The sequence below is a fragment of the Pinus tabuliformis genome, chromosome J, assembly GCF_031772625.1.
Source record: "Pinus tabuliformis cultivar Carrire ecotype Pingquan chromosome J, CPIR1, whole genome shotgun sequence".
In the NCBI taxonomy this organism is placed as follows: domain Eukaryota; kingdom Viridiplantae; phylum Streptophyta; class Pinopsida; order Pinales; family Pinaceae; genus Pinus; species Pinus tabuliformis.
Window position 1 is genome coordinate 1,611,579,916 of NC_142295.1, and position 18,709 is coordinate 1,611,598,624.

Here is an 18,709-nt window from a genome sequence, read left to right on the forward strand (position 1 = left end):
CCAAACCAAGCTTCATAAGGTGTGATTCTGTCTAATGAAGCAGTTGGAGATCTGTTTCTTAAGTAGACAGCTGTATGTATTGCTTCTGCCCAATATGTTGGACTTAACCTCTTGAAAGTTAACATGGATCTCGCCATTCCTAACAAGGTTCGATTCATTCTTTCGACTACTCCATTTTGCTGTGGAGTGTAAACATTTGTAAGATGTCGTCTTATGCCATTTTCACTGCAATAAGTTTTGAATTCATTTGAAGTGAATTCTCCCCCATTATCCGTCCTGAGTGTACCTATCTTTTCTTTGACTTCATTTTCAACAAGTTGGCGAAAATTTTTAAACTTATCAAATGCTTATGACTTGTTCTCCAAGAAGTAAACCCAAGTCATTCTGCTGAAATCATCAATGAATAGTAAGAAATATTTGCATCCACCAAAGGAAGTTTGTAGTGGTCCACAAACATCACTGTGAACTAGTTGTAGCTGTCTGTTTGCACGCCATGAACTTGTTGGAAAACTTTCTCGATTTTGTTTGCCATAAATGCAAGCTTCACATTTTGCATTTTCCCTTTTGAAAGTGGGAAGTCCTTTAACCATTCCTTGTTTCTGCAATTGAGAAAGACTCTCAAAATTTAAATGTCCATATCTTACATGCCATAGTCTTATAGGTGAAATTCCTGTACTCACCGCCCCTGCAAAATCTGAATGCCTTGGAATAACTGTCCCTTTCATCCGTAACAGTTTTCCATCTTCATAACCTGTCATGACTGTTTTCAAGTTCTGTTTGATTGAATTAATCTTGACTAAACCATCTTCCATAATCACCTGATGTCTTGCTTGTCGAATCATGACTAAAGAGAGCAAATTTTTCTTAAAACTGGGTACATACCATACATTGGAAATCATTTTTTCTCCAATGCCAGGGAGAAAAACTTTAACTGCTCCTTTTCCATAAGGAGTATGTTTTGTATCATCAACAAGAAAAATGGAATTAAGTTGGCAATCCTGAAAATTCCAGAAAAAATCACGTCGACAAGTCATGTGCTGAGTGGCCCCGGAATACAAGATCCAGGCATTTTCATAGTCACTTCTAAGATGGGATGAAAGTTGTGATGCTGGGAAGGACGTAAAAACATATTCTGAGTTATCATCATCTTGATCATTTGCAAATTGCGCTGAATGCTGCTGAAACTTAGGAATTTTATTAAGTGAAGTTCGACAATCTTCAGCATAATGGCCAACTTTGTTACATCTTCGACACAAAATTTGACTTAAGTCTCTTCCTCTTCCTGAAGATTGTCCTCTGCCTTTGCTTTGACTTCTATTTTGAGATTGTCCTCTGCCTTGATTATTATTTCCTTGAAAATTTCCTCTTCCTTGATTGTTTCCTCTACCTTGAAAATTATTCCTTCCTGAACTGTTGCCTCTGTTAAAATTGTTTCCTCTGCTTTGGCTTCGACCTCGACTTTGTACATTATGTGCTACTTGATTATGATTCCCTCTGCCTCTGCCTCGAGAACTGTCTGCTGATGATTTACTAGTGCTGGCCTCTGTGAGAAAAACATCTTTACCAACTTTCTTCTTCTTCCCAAAAGTTTTATCATGTTGAGTCAACATTTCACAGAGTTCATCAAACTTTAGTTTCTCTAATTTTCCAGTTACTTGTAGAGTCTCCAAAAAATGCATGTAGGAAGAAGGAAGCCCAGCAATTACAATTGTGACCATAAAGCTATCATCAATTGCGGGAAAACCAGCATTAATAATTCACTGCCTTATATTCTTATGTCTTGAGATATATTCAAGAACATCACCGCCTTCAGTTAATTTTTGTTGCAACAATTTTAATTGTAGATCAACTTTCTTTGATTCAGGCTGAGTATCAAAGAGGTCTTTAAAAGTTTTCAAAGCAGACCATGCATCTGTAGCATTTTCTATATGGACATACATTTCATCATTCACAGAAGATTTAATAAGAGCTAAGGCTTTAGCATTCTTAACTTCCCATTTTGCTAGTGCAACTGCATCTGTGGGTTTATTCGGCTTAACATCTCCATCACATATTCCCTGCCATAATTCATTGTAAATGAGAGTGCTTTCGATGAGACGATGCCATGTTTTATAAGATTTTGTGCCTTCAAGTTTGTCGGAATCAGAAAACAAATTAATCAACTTAGACATTGTAGCGTTGAAGCGTCGCACCAAGAATCAGAACAGAAATGACAAGATAGTCAACACAACACACCACGCAAAAAACACGATCTATCGGGGCTTGGCCTTGACCCTCGAATAGTCGTCAAAACATGAGAAAATTGACTGAGCTTTGCACTTGGCTCTAGTCAATTTCTCAAATTTTTACAAGGCAACTTTCAAAATTTGACTTTTACAATGGTGCTTTTGCACAATCTGGTAAAAAAGGTTACCCCCCCTCAAAGTAAAATTACTTTGAGTTACACTTATCCCCTTTAAAAAATTACAATTAAAATCTCCTTATTACTCCAAAAATTTACAAATCACCTTATTTCTCCAAATATTTACAAAAATCCTTATTACTCCAATTACATAAAATTATATACCGTATCTCACCAAATTACAAATTACAAACTATATATTACAAAAACCTTATCTCTCCAAATTACAAACTATTAAAAAAACTTTATAATTCACCTTATTTCCCCTTTACAAAAAACTTTCTTATCCAACTTATCATTACTCTCTTTTCTTTTTTAAAAACCCCATTAAAAAAAAAAGTTGAATGTTACGTGAACTTTAAAAAGTGAATAAATCTACTTTTAAAGCATATATCAAGCCTTTTTAAAAAAAGCACATCCTAACTCATGCTGGCTTTTAAAAATCCACGCAGGCTGGCAACGCTGGCTGACAGGCTGGCTTGTTGCTGGTTTCAGCTGGCTTTTAAAAATCCACAAAGGCTGGCAATGCTGGCTGGCAGGCTGGCTTGTTGCTGGTTTCAGCTGGCTTTTAAAAACAATACTGCAAAACAAATCGATTCGCAGAGCCTACACACTGAATTTCAGATCTGTGGAGAGTTTTGTTTGCGCTTCAAAATGGATGGAACAACACCAAACAAAACGTTATTCTTGATGTTTGTATTGGTGGGTTTGTTAAATGCTTGTATGTCAGCTGAAAGCAGGGATTAGACAGCGACGCTTTCCAGGTACCCACAGGTTACAATGCTCCTCAACAGGTTCATAACACTGAAGACTATGAACTGCAACACATTAAAATTCAAAGAAGCCGTCCAAAATCTCTGCGGCAGAGGAAATGTCGAAGACGGTGCTCAGCATACCACTCACCCTCTTCATAATTCTCTACAACTCTGGCACTGCGATTTGTTTTTGCAAGTCTGACATCTGAATTGTTGATCAAGTTTCGGCCAAGTTGAAACACGCAAATACTACTTTTCGCTTCTGGGTTGTTTCCTCTGTTCTTTCACAACGCTGTTATAGATTTCTTTCTTGAACTGCTCCAGCCAATTACAAAGTCAAAGCTTTACCAGAGCAATGACGCGTTGGGTGAAACCAGAGGTATATCCATTGATGGTAGGAATGAGACTGGACTTAAGGGAAATGATTTTTGGGAGCCTGCAAACTTTTCAGGTAGACTGCTTATGTACTCAAAACAAAAAATAAACACATGTTGCAAACGGTGTTCCCGTAAATAAATGCCACTGTTGAATAATAAAAATAAAAAATGAGTGGGGTATGCCAATTTTGCGGGGCATGGATTCGCTTCTATAAACATAAATCTTCGTATTTCCTACCGCATCTCAAGAATTTACCGAAACAATTCAAACGAATTGAAACATCAGATCCAAGAACCCATGCAAGATTTTAAATTCTCCGTCGCCAGGCCAGAAATCGCAGTACAAAACTCTTATTTCTTCCGAATGGGCTGTTCAATCATTAATAAAATTTTGTTCCTATTAATCAAAGAAAAAAATTGGACAAATGCCATACCAATCATTTGCTGATCAATTCAATGGAGTTGAGTTTTCCACGATCTGATAGAGCTGGAATCTCCTCCTCAAATCAACTGCAGCATTACTGGAGCTCTGATACCACAATAATGGCAGAAGTGTCCTCAGACACATAATTTTATTAATCAGAAAAAATAATTACATAATTGATTTTGCAAGAGTTTACACCCGAACAACAAAAACACTCTTGCAATGAGCTATTTATAAGCTCCATGTCCTAACTACCTCTAATTATGGATCACTTATTGAATAACAAATGTCCATTTACAATAAATGCTATTCAAACCAACTAGCTAACAAATCTTCTAAAATAGAGCCTAAGATACGACACATTTGGAGAGTCATATATAGTTACAACAATATGCTAATTCTAAAAGTCTCCATTAAATAATTAAACATTCTAGAATAATAATTATTAATTTAATATCTTAAATTAATAATTATTTTATTCTAATTTTATAACCTATGATAAAATTGTATTTTTGGATCATCTAACATTACTATTGTAGTTGTATCCCTTATTAATATTGTTGTGCCCCTATTGCCCCCATATTGTTATTACTGTGCCCCATAGAATCCCTCTATTGTTATTTTTGTGCTTTTATATTATTATTGTTAGGTCGGCTGGGTTATATTGTGACTCCTTAGACTCCTATATATAGAAATGAGGTTTTGTCATTTGAATCATCAAAGAATCATTCATTTTTGTAATGTAAAGGAGGTTTCCCCATCGAAGAGGCTGAATTCTAAGGCGTTGATCTATTTTTTATATATTTTTGTGAGCTTGTTTCATAACATTTGGTATCAGAGCTTTGGATTCTAGGGTTTCGCTGCTCCAAATAGATCATTGTGGCATTTTCGCTATAACTTTTTTCTGTGATGTTTCAGAAGCTAAAACAAAACACATTTGAGACGAGATTGCACTGAAGCTCAGGTCCGAATTTCAGAGCTTTTCGCGCTATATTTGTAGAGATATGATCTGAGGAAGTTGGTCTTTTTGTAGACTCCTGAATTACATTCCAAACAGGTGACCTGGGGAAAATCGTCATAACTTTCTCTTTGAGCATCAGATTGAAATTTCGTAAGAAGGTACAGAAAGAGAATGGACTGTAGTTTCTTGTATATATTTTTCAGAGCCAAAGGTCGAAACAGGGACATGTGGCACGTCGTACAAGTTCGCTCTACTGAACTAGTCTATAATCAGGTCACTGTGGGAGATTTGGCATAACTCTTCCTTGGAGAATCTAATTGGGATCAGACTGGTGGCATTGGAAAGAGGACACAGAGGGCTACTATAGGTCGCAATTTTAGAATTGGATGATCCGAAATTACAGAGATACATCAGAGGCAATATCGAGCTCCTACAAAGTGAAAAAAGGTGTGTAGAATTTTTTAAAATTTTTGCTTAAGCTTGGTTTGAAAAATCATTTTGAAGGAATTCAAAGGGCATAGTAGAGAATTATTATCGGTAACTGATGCCTCAAGGAAAGAAAATGCAAACACCTAGTAAGCAACCTAAAAGGTATAGCATGACTCATGAAGAAGAGGAAGAAATGCTACATGATATATCAAAATTACAGGACCAAGTGCAACAAATTTCACTGTCACAAAAGCTAACATAAGCTAAGATAGATGGTGTGGAATCTAAGATAAAGGGCATGGAAGCTAAGATGAATGGCGTGGAAGCTAAGATTGACGATTTGAAGATAGATTTGAAGACAGATTTGACAAATTTTCTACAAGAAATACTTACTAATGGTGAAAGGGTAGTAAAGGAAACTCATGATGCGAACAAAAGAAATGTTAATCACGATTTCATAGACTCTAATGTTGGATCGAAGACCCACCATATTCCAAAAATCGATATGAGGGATTTTGATGGCAAGGATCTCAGAACATGGATATTACAGATGGAGCAATTTTTCAATCTCAATAATGTGCAAAACACACAAAAGGTACGTATTGCAACTTTATATTTGGAACCAAATAAGTTTGTATGGTATCAATGGCTTTGCTCTCGTAAACAAATTATCACTTGGGCAATTTTTACGGAAGAATTGACAGCACATTATGAGGATACAAAAAGCAACACTTTTTTTAGCCAATTGATAAGTCTCAAACAAAAGGGTTCAATAATGGAGCACATTGAGGAGTTCCAAAAATTGAACATAAGGGTAAAAAATATTCCAGAGGAGCATAGGATTGATGTGTTCATAGGGACTTTAAAAGATAATATCCAACATGATGTTCGCCTTTGGGAACCTGATTCATTAGAGAAGGCATTCAGGTTAGCAAGAAAAATGGAAAGAAAAATTATGGCAACCAGGAAGCATACCACTCACAACTATAAAGATGGAATTATTGTTGCCCCTAGTCTTCCACAACCTATAAGGTTGACACCACAACAATTGGAAGGAAAAAAGATCAAAAGGGCTTTGTTGCAGTTGCGATAGCAAATACACTAAAGGTCATAAGTGTGCTGAGAAGAAATTATTCTACATAGATTGTGAAGAGGAAAAATAAAAGGAGCAAGATAGGTCAAAAGAAGAGGATATACTCTAGGAACAAAGCCTAGATAAAGAAGAAATGAATCCACCATATCTTGTAATGCATTGGCTGGAATTACTGTTATCACCCCAAGAAACTCTCCTAGTTGTACATCAGAGATGCTCGGGAACATTAGAAACTTAACAAAAATGTTGGAAAATGGTGGATGAATGGAAGGAATGATGCATATTCAAGCCAGATAACCACTTCTACTATGCTTAACCCCAGACATGGGTAAACACCCCCAGACTACAAGGCTTTAGACCACCAATTACTCACAGTTTGAGGAACAGGTGAAGATGGAGAATACTGATCACACCAGCAGATGCACAGGATCCTGTGATGGCCGACTGTAACTAGTTAAAAGGTTTGTAAATCTGTCACCTAATGCACAGACAGGATGACAGCTCTCTAGCATTAAAACAACAGAAACCTGCATACATATTCAATATACTAACTAGACTCTAACACAGAGGTGGGATGACAGCCCCTCTAATGCTAAACATCAAGAACACATGAATAAATGCATAACAGGCACAACCTGGAACAAAGAAGAAGTGGAAAGTGAGCAATTAACAACAAAAGAAGCTTGCATTAGCTAAAAATGAAGACCAGAAGCTGCAGGTATTACAGTAGTTACAGTCTCCAGAAGTTGAACTTTACATCAAAAAATAACATTCATCAACCCTCATTACATCTTTTTTGTGGGTATATATGGAGTTTGTTTACAAAATTGCTTTGCTGCTCTATGCGTGGAGGGGTCATAATGGACCACCAACCACATTTACAATTAGATATGGGTCTCTGCTGCAAACTGTGTGTTTTAATGAACAAAATCGGCCTTTCTGGTACTTTGTTGTCCTTCCTGAACAGGTGGAGTATTGTTAGAATAAATTTCAATAACTGTTGTAGGCATTGAACTGCTCGAGGATCGTCCTTTCTATCTCAGCCGTGTTGCTCTTTGACTGTGGTTGCTGAGGATTCAATGCGCAGAGTACTGGATCATGGCTTCATTTCTCCTTCGGGTGCACTGAACATGCTATGGGCGCAGGCAGTATGGAGGAAGATCCATCATTGGATAGCGCGAATCGACGGTGGAGGATGCTTTGCAATAGCTATCGGGAGGAAGCGGGAACAGGAAATGTGAGCCGTTGGATGAAACGGTCAGACGGCTGAGATTTGTTGATAGGGGAGATCGGGAGATGGATGATGGAATAAACGAGGGCCATCGGATCATGTAATCGAACGGTGGAGGATGGTTTATGGAGGCTAACGGAAGGTATATGCGCGGGAAGACTGCAGGCCGTTGGATCTCAGGCGGGGAGATCCAACGGTCATCGGGCGATGGAGTAGCGCAAGGGTTAGCGAGCGGGAGGTTGTATGGGATGGCGGTTAGTGGTTTCCCCGCACCGCTTATGGAGCTGTGGTGGTATTCGTAGATTGTGACACGTGGCTGGAGGGTCCGGCGGGAAACTGCTTTCCCCGCGGGCTATCGGACGTGCGGCTTTTGGCGGTGGGAGTAGCGTATACCATTGGATCGCAAGGCAGAGGATCGGACGGCCCAGGTTAATCGCGCACGTGCTTCGGGTGATGTGATGGGGAAAGCCACAGGCCAGGGATTTTGCGAAGGCGCGAAGTTATATGTTTAAAACCTTAGTGCCTAGGGCTAAACGAAAAATAGGTTTATACGGGGTTTCAAAAGATTATAGAGGAAAATGGTAATAACGGGGTTAAGGGAGGGTAAGGAAAATGAAGGGGAAGGAGGAAACGGAGGTAGCAGGAGTTATAAGGGAATAAGGCAAATGAAGGGGAAGGATAAAATAAACTGCTGTGAGCTCCTTTGCAACCAAAATCAGCACTGCCCAACCTGTTTTTATCCATCAAAAGTTGAAGAACATGGCAGAGCTAACAATTACCACTCCTCAAACCATCAAGATAGAAGGACAAATCAAGAAGAAAAAGGTAATAGTGTTGATTGATTCAGGAAATACCCATAATTTTATTCATTGTAAGGTAGCAAAAAAATTGAATTGCTTCCTATATCCAGCACCAGAGTGTCAAGTGATGGTTGCAAATGGAGGAACAATAAATTGCTTTGGAAAGTGTCATAATATCAAGCTATCCATGGGAGAATATGTATTGACTAGCCCAATGCTTTCCATTCCAATGGGAGGCGCTGATGTTGTACTAGGAGTCCAATGGCTACAATCCTTGGGTATAATAGCTTTTAATTTTCAAGAACTTTTCATGAAATTTTATGCGGAAGGAAAGGAAGTTGAATTAATGGGTATTGCAGGGAAACTGGGAAAGATAATAAGCTCTAACGGTATGACAAAGCTTCTAAAAAAGGAACAAAGAGGTGTAATTGCACAATTATGTTTCCTAGATGTTTCCACATCGAAATCATCTATTTCTCCAGATCTCCAAAAAGTCTTGGACAATCATTCCAAGGTATTTGAGACTCCCAAAGGTCTCCCACCTATTGATCATGATCATGCTATTCATCTGATTCTAGGAAGTGTTCCTCCAAACATCAAGCCGTACAGATATCCATATGCCCAAACTAGTGAAATTGAACGTATGGTTGCAGAAATGCTAGAGGCTCGTATAATTCAACCTAGTCAAAGTTCTTTCTCTGCTCCAGTAGTATTGGTGCACAAGAAGGATGGATCATGGCGCATGTGTCCAGATTATAGGGAGCTCAACAAGCTCACTATTAAAGATAAGTTTCCCATTCTTGTCATTGATGAATTACTGGATGAATTGCATGGATCAATTTACTTCACCAAGTTGGGTCTTCGTTCAAGATATCATCAAATCAGGATGAAGACTGAAGACATTCTGAAAACAACATTTAGAACTCATGAGGATCATTATGAATTTTTAGTCATGCCTTTTGGCCTTACCAATGCACCCTCTACATTTCAAGGTTTGATGAATTCCATTTTCAAACCCTTCGTTAGAAAATTTGTGTTAGTATTTTTTGATAATATACTAATTGGAAGGATCATGTTGAACATGTTGACAAGGTGCTACAACTATTGGAGGAGAAACAATTATATGCAAAAAGATCCAAATGTTTCTTTGGAGTACAAGAGGTGGAATATCTGGGTCATATTGTATCTCATGAAGGAGTTAAGGTAGACCCTAGCAAAAATAAAGCCATTAAGGAATGGAAAATCCCCACATCCATAAAGCATCTGCGAGGATTTCTCGGGTTGACAGGGTATTATCACAAGTTTGTTAAGAATTATGGGAGAATAGCAGCACCTCTAACAACATTATTGAAGAAAGATGCATTTTCATTGACTCCAGAAGCAACAAAGGCCTTTGAACATCTTAAAGAGGTAATGTGCCAAGCACCAGTCTTAGCTACACCAGACTTCACAAAAACCTTTATTGTGGAATGTGATGCTTCAGGAAATGGAATTGGTGCTGTTTTAAAGCAAGATGAAAGACCCATTGCTTTTGAAAGTCGTCCAATCAAGGGAAAGTTTTTACACAAAGCTATTTATGAGAAGGAAATGTTGGCAATACTACATGCACTTAAGAAATGGCGACCCTACCTAATGGGAAGACACTTCAAGGTAAAAACTGATCATGATAGCCTTAAATACTTTTTAGAACAAAGATTATCCTTTGAAGAGCAACAAAAGTGGGTCACAAAGATGTTGGGTTATGACTTTGAAATCATCTACGAAAAAGGGAAGCAAAATGTGGTGGCAGATGCACTCTCAAGAAAGGATGAAGATGTGGAAGCATTGTTGTGTGCCATTTCTATTATCCAACTAGATTGGATAAACGAAGCAAGGGAGGAATGGAAGAATGATGAAGAAGTGTGGGCACTTATTCGAAAGTTACAACAAGATTCCAATACATCTGATACATTTAGCTGGAAAAATGATTCGTTATGGTACAAAGATCGCTTATACCTCTATAAGAATTCCCAACTCAAGCAAAAGATTCTTATGGAATTGCACACTTCTCCCTTAGGAGGGCACTCAGGATTTTTAAAAACTTACCACAGGGTTAAGAAGGAATTTTTTTGGAATGGCCTTAAATTGGATATTCAAAAGTTTGTAGCAGAATGTTTGGTTTGCCAACAAAATAAAGTTGAAAAAATTAAGACCCCTGGTTTATTACAACCTTTATCCATTCCAAACCAACGTTGGGAGGAGGTTTCAATGGATTTTATCACAGGTTTACCCAAGTCTGAGGGAAAGAGTGTCATCATGGTGGTAGTTGACAGACTTACCAGGTATGCACACTTTTGTGCATTATCACATCCATTTAAAGCCAGCACAGTTTCTACTGCATTTATGGAAACAATTCAAAAGCTACATGGAAACCTAAAGATTATTATAAGTGACAGGGATCCCATTTTCACTGGAAATTTTTGGACAGAATTATTTTCTTGTCTCGGTACTCAGTTAGCTCATATCTCATCTTATCATCCTCAATCTGATGGGCAAACTGAGATAGTAAACAAATGTTTGGAATGATATCTTCGTTTCTTTATATCTGATAAACAAACACAATGGGTCAAATGGTTGCCTCTGGATGAATGGTGGTATAACACTTCCTTCCATACAAAAACAAAAATGACCCCATTTATGGCACTTTATGGATATCAGCCACCATCCATCACATCATATTTAAGAGAAAATTCTAAGGTTCAAGCAGTGGAACATCACATCGAGCATCAACAACAAGTCCTCCAACTCTTAAAGGATAACCTCGTGTTGGCGCAGAATAGAATGAAACAACAGGCAGATCAACATAGCAGCGAAAGAAGTTTTGATGTAGGTGATTGGGTATTCCTACGGCTACAACCGCATAAACAAATGTCCCTCAAGCAGGCTAAGAAGGATAATAAATTATCACCAAAGTATTATGGTTCGTACAAGGTGTTGCAAAAGATTGGTACTATGGCATACAAATTGGAGCTTCCTGCAGCTTCTCGAGTGCACCCAGTTTTCCATGTTTCATGTTTAAAGAAGGTTATAGGCGACAAGCTCCCAGTTCAAACAATATTGCCAGAACTTGATGAGGAAGGAAAAATTATATTGGAATCGGAAGCAGTAACAGAAACAAGAATTCGACAGCTACGAAATTGATCAATTTCAGAGTATCTCATCAAGTGGAAGAAATTATCCGCTGAAGATTCCACATGGGAGGATGAGAATTTTATGCAGAAACATCCAGAACTACTCAAGCGTTGAGGACAACACTTTTTTGAAGGAGAGGGGCATGTTAGGTCCCTATAATACTAGTGATTACCCCATTACTATTGTAGTTGTATCCCTTATTAATATTTTTGCGCCCCTATTGTCCCCATATTGTTATTACTGTGCCCCATAGAATCCCTCTATTGTTATTTTTGTGCCTTTATATTATTATTGTTAGGTCGGCTGGGTTATATTGTGACTCCTTAGACTCCTATATATAGAAAGGAGGTTTTGTCATTTGAATCATCAAAGAATCATTCATTTGTGTAATGTAAAGGAGGTTGCCCCCTCGAAGAGGCTGAATTATAAGGTGTTGATCTATCTTTCCTATCTTTTTGTGAGTTGGTTTCATAACAGAAGATGGCTGTCCCACATTCTCCCACACATCCAGCATCAACGTGTTAGCTTCCCTTGAGCGTTTCCACCCATCTCTGGAAGTATCAGCATGAGCAGATGTCTCCACTCCTAGATCCTCTGCATGCGGCTGCTCCGCATCAATCTACGACTCCTCCTCCTTAGGAACTGAAGGTTCCTCATCTGCATGCAACTTGAGCTCCCTCTCAAGTGACACTTGCATGGCTTTTTTCTCATCGGACTTCAGATCCCTGCGTACCACAGTCCTCTGAGTGGAAGGCAAGTACACCCGATAGTTGTGGGGTGTATCTGTGCACCCCACAAGTATTCACAACTCAGTTGTTAGGTCTAGCTTCTTCCTGGCATCTTTGGTCACATGACAGTAAACTGATGATCCAAAGATTCAGAAGTGAATTACCTCAGGTCGCTTCCTGGAATAGGCCTCCATAGGTGTCTTCATCCCCAGTATACGGTGCAGGCTTCTGTTCTGCAAGTATACTGCTGTATTGCATGCCTCAACCCACAAATGCACTAGTAGGCTTTGGTCATGCAACATCGCTCAAGCTGCTCCCACAATTGATTTGTTCTTCCTTTCAGCCACCCCATTCTGCTGTGGGTTATGGGGTACCATCAATTCCCATTTAATACCTTCTGCAGCACAGAAGTCTTTAAACTGTTGGGAGGCATACTCTCCACCATTGTCGCTACGCAAGGATTTTATTTTCTTTCCAGATTCTTTCTCTGCCAAGGCTTTAAACTCACAAAACCTCGAGAAAGTCTGATCCTTCTTTTGCATAAAGTAGATCCAACATCTACGAGAAAAATCATCAATAAAAATAACATAGTACCGTTGTTTAGCGGTGGAGGTTGTAGAGGAAGGTCCAAAAACATCTGAGTGAACTCACTCCAAAATTGCTCCAGCTCTACTGTCTCGATCCGGAAAGGAAGATTTCGCATACTTACCCAAGGTACAACCTTTGCATGTAGTCGTCTGCTCAAGTTTTCCCTTGGGTAATCCATTAGAAATGTGCTGCATGATCTTCAGGGCTCCATGGTGCAAGTGGCCTAGTCTTCTATGCCATAGTTCGCCAACATCTTGGCTCTGCACCATCTCAGCTTTGGAACTCAAAGCAGCACAGTCGTCTACCTCTAGCTTGTAGAGATTCTTGACTCGAATCCCTATTCTCTTTGTCTATCCAGTACCGATATGCCTCAGGAATACCTTTCCTTTACTAAATACTACATCATAACCTTTATCTTCTAGCATAACGATAGACACAAGATTATTCTTCAGACCTAGTACATACTTTACATTAGTTATGGTGAGGGGAGCTCCATGCTCCCTCTGAAACACAACCGTACCTTCACTTGAAACACGGTACTTTCCATCATCTCCCATCTCGATCCGCATATGGAGATACTTATCCTCCAAGGTACTGAAAATATTCTTGTCACCTAACATGTGGAATGAAGCTCCATTGTCCAGGTACCACACACATCCCACCATGGATGAAACCATGCATGCGATAAGCGATAAATCCAGCTCAAACTGTGAGGCCAGTGCCTCACCATTAGATCCCTTTGAGGAACCCTTCTTGGATTTCTTCTGTGGAAAATTTGTAGCATAATGGCCCACTTCATGACAATGAAAGCCTCACACTTTCAATTTGTCAATCTTCTTCCCACCATGGGAAGAATCAGATTTGGAATGGGACGCCTTCCCTTTCCCTTTCCTCGCCTTACTCGCTAAGGCTAGATTTTCCTCATCATCTTGCTTCGATGAGGATCCATCTCTAGTGCTTCTTCTTTTTTCCTCCTGCATCAGATCCGACCAAAGTCGTTCCTAATCTGGCAATTTTTCTCTTCCATTAACCGAGTTTGGTAGCTATGCTAGCTCTTAGGAAGACCGAGGAGTGTAAGACTCACCATGTCATCATCAACGGTCGTGATCCCTACACTTCCAAGCTCATCCCTGCAGGTGGTGAGCTTGTTCAGATATGTAGAGATCGTGTTGCCGTTTTCACACTTGATCTTACGAAGCTTGTATTCTAGCACCAGCTTCCTTTGATCGCTGTTGTTCTGATATAAATCTTTCAATGTTTTCCACATCGAAAACAATGTCTCCTTCCCATGGAGGCTCGAGACAATGTGATCTCAAACTCCCTCTAGGAGGATTCTCCTTGCTCTAGGCACACATTTCTTCCATTCCACCAGTTGAGTAGCATTAGTCGGCTTGGGGACTTCTTGATCAATGAAGTCCTTTAGACCGTTATCCTCTAATACTGCCTCCATGCGATCCTTCCAGGCTATATAATTCAAGCTGCCATCAAGGGCATACTCAAGTCTTAAACCACTGAACGCCATTGGTGAAATTGAGATGTGATAAGTACTCAATTTCTATCTTCAAGGAAGCAAACTTCGAACTTCTCCTTCTTGTATACTGTTCTTCGCCTTGATCACCTTTGCTCCGATACCATGTAGAAATTCCCACTGTAGATCAACAGATTATGCAATATACTAAAACACAATACAAGATCTACTTCTACAACACTTTGCGGAAGCTTAATCGAATTGAGCAAGATCAAGAGAACACATATAACTGAGAATGAGAAATCAATCATCCATAACACAGAAGAAATAACCCAGGGAAAGCCTTAGCCTAAAACCCCAATCTCTGTATTATCATACAAGTGGAAATCTTGTTCAAGTTACAAAAAGAATCAACTCTCAAGCTATCCTGCTCTCTCTGCAATCAAACAATACAACTCACAGACTGAATAGACGTAGTATATGTCCTCCTCAAGCCCTCCAAGCTTCCTATTTCCTTGTGTAGTTTTTCTTGGGGTCTAGTGAAGCCACATGTGTGAATTGTCCTCATCATACTCAATAAACCTGAAGAAGTAACTGCACAATCCTCAAGGAAAGAATTCCTTCTACATGCAAGGAATATTCACAATGGAATATTCTAGCAACTGATAGTACACTGCCCCTCCATCTGATCTCAACCGAGTCTTTGTCTGAACTGACATGCATGAGTTATTTATGAGAGAATATTCAGTTATCTGAAGTGCAGTAGTTACATGCATGCAAGCATTAACTAACTGAACTTACATTAATTCAACAAACTGTTTGAATTAATCTAACTGGACTTGACTCAGTTAACTGAGCCAACTAATTACAACTCAATATTACAACTCATCCTTATCTCTTTAACTGATGGATAAATTCCTCAATTAATGGAGAAACTGTTGCATGTCCCCACATAGACTTCATGTTTGATTTTCCTTAACTAATTAACTCAAGATGAATTAATTAATTATTTTACAAACAACTACTAAGATCAAATTCGAATTTTACTTCACTATTTTAGTTTAGGGACTAACTAAAATAGGAAGGTATCCCGAAATGCTATTTATAGAATGCTATTTTTAGCACTTCCATTTTTCATTCCTTATAGCTATGTTCAACACCGATTGAATTGCTATTTATAATAGTGCTATTTTTAGCAATTCTATTTTTAGCATTTCTTGTTGCTATTTTCAACATAAAATTCTCATGAGAAAACCTAGGATGCCAGTAGCTTCCAAAATAGGAAAACAATGAAACTTGGAGGTGATAAACAGAAGACACGAGTGACTGACAAGGATGAAGTGTATGAGGACATACAAAACCTCCAGTCTGGGGGAATGTAGAGTCCAAAGATTGTCTTACCATGACACCCCTTTTTGCCTATGTTTCCTCTCTTTTCCTACATTTGCCACCTAAATAATGCCACATCCACCAGGTTTTGATAAAAGTAAGTAATAATATGTCTTCTTCTTCATGTTTGATTATATGCCCTATTGTTTTGTTAAAGAATGCAATTGGCTACAGAATTGGTCCGTTTCCGCAACTAATCCAGATTTCTATAGTTGTCTCCATTGTTTGCAAGGTTTAGAAGCTCCAGGTCAGCGACGAAGTATACAGATGGATAGGAAATGGTCCTAGCATGGATCCCTTCCTATCCCCTTGAACCAGTTCATCAAGATGAGCGCATGATATCACAGTCAAACCCCAAATTCAACCACAGGATCGTCGCCGGAACGAAATCCGAGTTTCATCAAAACCTTATCAATTTGCTTTCAGAATAGAAAATCGAAGGTTTAGAGATATAGTTAGTTAGAATAAAGATATCTAGGCTTAAATTACTCATGACTGTTATGTTAAAGACTTGCTATAAAAACTATGGCCGCACTATTATTTGGTGCGCGCCAAATGATGTAATTTTGAGATAGTTTGTCAAATTTCGTTTACAAGAAATAGAATTGGTTTTGTGTGTGTATGCATTGTGTTGATTGGAGATTATGGACTGATCTGTGGAGGGCCCCTACGATAGTGACAGGTCTTTAACCAAATGCAATTTGATTTCTTTTCATTCCTTTGAATACTCTGTTTTTGTGTGAGAAATGCAGTATAATGAGTCCAACAACGAATCGTTGTATGCATGAGTACTTTCATTTGCTTTATACCTAGATTAATTCGCTATTTGAATTGCTTTCTACTTGGTACAACACGGTTCTTTCATTTGCTTTTATCTAGAATAATTTAATTGTGTTTGCTCCATAAGTATAAATGCTACTTAGAATATCTTGTTTGAATAAGATTGAGTAAGTAAAGGTGTGAGAGCCTTCTTCTTAACAATTGAATTCAGAAAGTACAACTTTTCAGTCTAATAGAATAGATTTCTCTTAGTGAATTAGAGCTGCAGCCTAAAAACTCAATACAAAAACCCCAAAATAATCCAACACAAGTAGAAGTTAGAAGCACTCTCATATCATCCATAAACTAATTCAATAGAAACTAACTCTTAAGAAATTAGCTGATAACTTTAGGGATTGAGGCATTAACATAATCAACGAAACCACCTCCATATTAATCTTAAGTTTAGACCCTAACAAGAACATAACGACATAAAGAATAACTTCTAGCACACATAGTGCATATGTACTTCATCATTCTACGCACCCTGGTTGACAATTTATGATTAAAAATCTAAAGACCTTAAATTGGCCAAACACCTGTAGCTTGTCCCATGCAAGCCATCATTTGAACACCTAATAAGTTGCACCACGTATAATATTTCATTTTCTACCTTTCTTCCATTAAAGAAAGAAATTGTGGCAGTGTTGGCAAATTAATTAAGGCAACATTATTTATTAGTGACTCACCACGAAAATGGAAATGGTTGATATGTTTTTTTCGGTTATAGCTAACTACTTTGACTTGGGTATGGTTTTTTTGGGTTATAGCTAGCCACTTTGACTTGGCATTAACCACGCCAATAAGGGGGTTGTTATTACACCTCTTTTAGGCACTCTCCTCACTACTTTCAGGTAGCGACTTAGGTACTAAATAAATAGAAATCAATGCAGTACTAGTGGCTTAGGTATTAAATAAAAAGAAATCAATGCAGTGCACATATAAAGGAAAAAAACACATTTTTCTTATTGGCAATGTATATCACCTAGGGGTCTAGTTTTGGGTTTTTGCTTTCACACAGGGAGACAGAGTTATGGGATTGAAAAACCACTCAAATTCTTTTCGGGCTTCTAGTGATTCCAGTGATTCTCTATGGTTGTGAACTATGGGCCAATAGTACATCCGACATGCAGTGGAGACAAATTGGGAAAATTCAGAAGCGTTTGATTACAAACAAATTCAAGATTAAAAGTGCAGTTCCTTATGCTATCTTGTTAGTGAAACATGGGCTGCTCTTATTGAAGCAATTGCTATGGTGCAATTCATAAGGTATTTAAAGAAAAAAATGAGCAAATGGAAGAGGGTAGATGGCCTAAGGTTGTGTTTAATGACAGATTGTGCAAAAAAAAAAAAACACCTGGATGCAGCAAAATAACAAAATGGTTTAGTAAATGGGGTATTTGCTTGAACGCGTGTCCCATAAACAACAAAGAGATAAAAGATTTTGTTATGGATAAGTTCCACAAGCGTACTTGGAATGAGGAGCTAGGAATAAAGAAAAAGCATTATATTGAAGTGTTTAATCCCACTCATAATCATCAACCAAAAGCATACATAGAGGCCAATATCCCTTGGAGAGACAAAATTATAATTGCTCAGTTAAGGACTAATTCTCATCAACTCCGTTGTGAAACGGGGCGCTAGAAAAGGCCAAAAGAAGTGTGGGAGGAAAGAGTATGCATCTTTTGTTCTTCCAGAAAAGTGGAAACAGAAAAAATTTCATTTTAGAATGTGAGGCCTTCAAAGACAACAGGGAAAGTTATGCAGATATGCTGACATCTAGCTCTTGGGATAATCTATTTAGTGAGGGGTTTGTCGAGAAGCCGGGAGCATTTATTGTGAAGCTTCACAGAAAAAGGGTCGAATACATCAAGCATATGAAGAAGCTATATGTCCCATATGCTATCTTTAACTTTGTGGACGTTAAAATAATTTCTTCTTCTTCTTCACACATACTTCATTGCAAAAATGAGAAATAGATGTTACAATAATTAAAGAATAAAATTCCAATTATAAGATAGAGTAGTTCTTTTTCCAAAACTAAGAAGAATAAGTATAAACAAAAAGATATATTA